Genomic DNA, 5,075 nt, shown 5'->3' with positions numbered 1-5,075 from the left:
CCTCAGTTTCTTTTAAAATTATTATTAAAAAGTCCTCCTTCCAATTTGGTAGATGGCTAGCTGGGGAATTCTATGGGAAGAGAACTGGGTGGGTGGAGATGTGGAAACTAAGCCAGACTTGGCATGGAGCAGGGGGGAAATATGAGTGACTTCTTAAAGACATTTATATCCCACTTAATTATTCGCTTTCCTAAGCAGTATAGATAAGAAACAATCCACAGAAAACGGGACAATAAAATAATTTTTTAAAATCATGAAACCGAACACTCCTTTAAAAATACCTGCAGGAACAATGAAGTCTTAGTCATGTGCCTGATCTTCAGCAAGAAGGGTGCCCATGTAATCTCACAACTGGAAGGGAGTTCCACAGGCTTCGGCCCACTACACTGAATGAGCAGAATGGAACGGGAATTGGTGTCCGGATGGTGCAATAAGACATCTAAGAGTTGACCCTAAATCAGAGGGTTGGAGCAAAGAATTGCCCTATTTGGGTTCTGCATCAGACAGCCATGTTTGTGGAAGCTATGCTAAGTGTGGGACCCCCATGCCAGCTCAGGGGAGCTTTATGCCACCCTCCAAGAGCTGAGTGGCAACACGGGCAAGTCCTTTGGAGAAGAAGGTCCCTAGGCCATGCAGACTACCTTCCCGTGGAGCTGAGGGAAACAAAACCAAGCCTTGCTCTGTGTTGCTCTGCGATAGCCTGCCTTTCACACCAGTTTCTGAAGCATGGTGTGAAACATGCTTTAATATACGGACTGTGAAGGTCTCCTTTTGTAAAATACTCCCAGAATGTTCAGCCTTGGAATGGAACTGCTTCTCCTGCCGTTAGCTTACCACAGATGCAAGTCCAACACTTCCAGCAGTAAGATGTCCTCTTTGGACCACTGACTTGCAGCATAGGATCTGCAACTTGAGCCTATCCACATTTGCTCAGAGAGTGAGCGGTGTCCTCACACCCTTGGAGAGCTTGACAGTATTTCCCTGGGTTTTCTCGTTTCCTGGGAACTATAGCTCTGTGAGGGATCTTCGAACAACTCTAAGCACCCATAATAAACCACCATTCCCAGGATTCGTTATGGGAAAGCCATGATTGAATAAAAGCCTGGTGTGGATGTGAGCACAGAGCTTCTAGGAAGAACCTGGTGGATGGCTAGAAAAACAGACAACAAGGGGGTTAAATGTTAGCTATGGACAGGTAGAGAGAGATGAATGAAAGTCACCTGCTATCTCCCAGAAAGGTATCACTGGGCATGTTCTGAACGGAAAGGTGTCAGAATGGAAAGGCAGACTTTGGACTCCCTTGTCCTCCACCCATTTGGGCTGAGGAAAGCCTTGAGAGTCGTGCCTTTATTGCTGAGCTTTCGAAAACACAGGCTGCCTTCACAGCACAATTCAGCATTTTTGGCTGGCCTCCAGGCACCTGAGCCAGGTGGGGCGAGGCACCTTTGCCTGAGCAGGCCTGAACAGAGAGAGGAGGCAATCCAACAGGCGATTATTAGTTCTCAAAATAAGAATAGGGCTTTGTTGTTAGAACTGGGCGGCGGCTGTTTGAGCAGCAAGGGAAGCTGGGGAGGGCAGGCGGTGGCTGGCTGCCTGGCTGGCTGGCTTGCAAGCATTTGGGGGGTTCTTGTTGTTGTTTAGTCGTTTAGTCGTGTCCGACTCTTCGTGACCCCATGGACCAGAGCACACCAGGCACTTCTGTCTTTCACTGCCTCCCGCAGTTTGGTCAAACTCATGTTGGTAGCTTCAAGAACACTATCCAACCATCTCGTCCTCTGCCATCCCCTTCTCCTTATGCCCTCCATCTTTCCCAACATCAGGGTCTTTTCCAGGGAGTCTTCTCTTCTCATGAGGTGGCCAAAGTCTTGGAGCCTCAGCTTCAGGATCTGTCCTTCCAGTGAGCACTCAGGGCTGATTTCCTTCAGAATGGATAGGTTTGATCTTCTTGCAGTCCATGGGACTCTCAAGAGTCTCCTCCAGCACCAGAATTCAAAAGCATCAATTCTTCAGCGATCAGCCTTCTTTATGGTCCAGCTCTCACTTCCATACATCACTACTGGGAAAATCATAGCTTTTACTATACGGATTGCGGGGTTCTGCCTAGGCCTAAATACAGTGGTGCCCAGAAAATAAACAAATGGAGCCCCAGAGAGGAAGGAGTAAAGACAAGACAAGGAGTTGTCTTAGCAATAAAGAGGGGGTAGGAACAAAGTGTATAAGCACAGAGGCTGTGAAAGCAGAGCCAAGTTATGGACATTGTAAAGTCCTCTTGGAGATGTTTGCCTTAGGGTTGGAGAATCCTTGGTTCCAACAGACACCCTGTGGACCCAGGCCAGAGAAGATCACCAGCTCCCTTGGGTGCTCTCTTCACCCAACTGTTCCTCATGGTCCAGTGGTCTGCTCTGTTTGCAACAAATCCTCTGGCTTTGGGGCTTTCAGTATGCCAGAAAGCTCCAGAAATATTGCCACATCGGAATATTTCTTCTCTTTAGTAGCTGAGTGGTGGGCCAGCCATATAATTATCACCTCAGAGTTCACAAGGAGAGAACTTTCTCTCTAAAATTAGTAAATGCTGTCAGGTGGGACAGAGATTGTGAGCCTTTGGGCAGGGGCTGTCTTACCATACTAATTTGCGAGCTGCTCTGGGGGCCTATTTTAGGCTGGCAGGCAGGATGAAAATGCTTTGAATCAATCGAACAAAGAAGTAAGTGGCCCAGAATGCGAAATCTGAAAGGGTATGGTTATATGTGAAGACTAAACCATGCCAAGAACATGAATGCTCATCTATGGAATTTGAATGCTTATGTAGGCATTTTGATAGCTGCAGATGTTCATGTACAGTGGTACCTCAGGTTAAGTACTTAATTCGTTCTGGAGGTCCGTACTTAACCTGAAACTGTTCTTAACCTGAAGCACCACTTTAGCTAATGGGGCCTCCTGCTGCTGCCACGCCGCCGGAGCCCAATTTCTGTTCTCATCCTGAAGCAAAGTTCTTAACCCGAGGTAATATTTCTGGGTTAGCGGAGTCTGTAACCTGTAGCGTATGTAACCTGAAGCATATGTAACCTGAGGTACCACTGTATTTTAAAATTATTTTCCTGTAGTATGGGGATTAATGGCAGGGCAACAAAAGTGGACTTTGTGAGTCCTTATGGTTGCTTAGAGGCTTATATTTCAACCCTGGATGAATAAATACCCATCATCTATCACATAATAGTCAATGAGGACCTCACTGCCCTGGCTACATCTGAAAATATTTCATATATACATCAGTTTTATATGGATACTTATTTTTACACTTGGTGGGTTATATTAATGTATATGTTTAACATAAGGTGAATGCACGGATGGTTATTGTACCCTGATGGGGTGTTTTTTGGTTCATATATTATTTATTTTCATTTCATTTTGTTAAATTTGAAAGAAGAGGAAGAAGAAGAGAACCCATATACTTGAAATGGTCTTTGGATCTTGTACATATAATTATTTTCAGACAGCATTTGCCTGCGGGTTTGCATCAGACTAGCAAGCTACTCTGAATTTGGAACTTACAACGACAATGCAAATATGGTTCTTTTGGAGATGCCATTTTCCTGTCTTGAGAAGTATGTTTGGAATGAAAGAGGTTTGCAAAACCGAGTCCCTTTTCTAATCTTGGATTTCAGTCCAGAACAACCCAACCATCCCAAATAGGGCCAAGCTGACATCTGCCCATGTGCAAAAGGCAGGCTTGCAGAAAGACTGCCTTGAGTAGTCAGGAGAGACAAAACAGGTGAAATTTTACTGGCTGTGATGAAAGGCCCCAGAAAGGAATTTCCTCCAAGGTCAAATAGGCTAGGGACAATGTGTTATCTTCGCTTGCTTTTCACTTCCTTGAATCATCTGGGGCCAAATGCTCTGTAGAAAGTGGTCAAAGTGGATCCATGGCAGACATATGTTGTTGTTGTTGTTTAGTCGTTTAGTCGTGTCCGACTCTTCGTGACCCCCTGGACCAGAGCACGCCAGGCACGCCTGTCTTCCACTGCCTCCCGCAGTTTGGTCAAACTCATGCTGGTAGCTTCGAGAACACTATTCAACCATCTCGTCCTCTGTCGTCCCCTTCTCCTTGTGCCCTCCATCTTTCCCAACATCAGGGTCTTTTCTAGGGAGTCTTCTCTTCTCATGAGATGGCCAAAGGACTGGAGCCTCAGCTTCAGGATCTGTCCTTCCAGTGAGCACTCAGGGCTGATTTCCTTCAGAATGGATAGGTTTGATCTTCTTGCAGTCCATGGGACTCTCAAGAGTCTCCTCCAGCACCAGAATTCAAAAGCATCAATTCTTCGGCGATCAGCCTTCTTTATGGTCCATATGGCAGACATATAGGAGCAGACAAACCAGTGGGGAAAGGAGTCCCCGAAGGAAGGAAATTTGAACCCCCAGTTCCTCTGTGCCACCTGAGACAGGGACAGAATTCTGAGCAGCTTCTAAGATGGAGCTCACAATGGGTAACTCTTTTGGTATGCGCACAAGCTCAGAGTTGAGAGCAGCTGAGGGGGGAAATACCAGTTTCTGTGAGGACAAGGCGAACATGTTTGGCCCAGGGAGCCTGAAAACAACAACAGCAACAGCCCAAAATGCCCAGAAGCGAATGACTAGATTTGGCCAGCTGTTTAGCCCTCTTCGCTGTGCTTTTGGGGTTCATTTTCTGCTTCCCCCACCTGGCCTACGGCAAGACTTCGTTGCTTGTCTTTCCTATCTTGCTGACCACGGGCAACAGAGCTGGTTCGTTCTAGCTGTGCAAGCAGGGCGGGGGCCCCCTGAGTCACAGCAAAGCTCCTGACTCAGCTTGTCCTTCTTGCAGAGAATGCTTGGGTGGGCAGGGAAAGGGGAGGGCGATGGCCGGCTGCCAGGCTTTCTGAGTCACGGCAAGATTCTCCACGCCGTGCCCTGAGGGGCAGGGCGGGTAGTTACTTCAGAACCCTGTAAACGACCAAGCAAAGCTCTGTGCTAATCCCAGAGGGAGGGGCCCGGATCCTTCATTTGCCAGGCTGTAGCTTGATTGACCAATCAGCGGGTGCCAGGTGTCCCCAGGTTCG

General features: G+C 47.3%; 1 long non-coding RNA gene across 1 annotated transcript; it reads right to left on the bottom strand.

Moving 5' to 3' along the window:
* Positions 1-227: 227 nt before the first annotated feature.
* On the bottom strand, positions 228-2,649 carry LOC310754424. The gene is made up of 2 exons (XR_014543825.1): positions 2,084-2,649; positions 228-1,605 (listed from the first exon to the last, which is right to left on the bottom strand). It is a non-coding gene; the product is annotated as an uncharacterized lncRNA (long non-coding RNA).
* Positions 2,650-5,075: the final 2,426 nt, after the last annotated feature.

The sequence above is a fragment of the Podarcis filfolensis genome (assembly GCF_964270895.1).
Source record: "Podarcis filfolensis genome assembly, chromosome: 2".
Lineage (NCBI taxonomy): Eukaryota > Metazoa > Chordata > Lepidosauria > Squamata > Lacertidae > Podarcis > Podarcis filfolensis.
The sequence above is the reverse complement of the archived record's forward strand: the minus strand, read 5'-3'. Positions and strand labels throughout refer to the sequence as shown.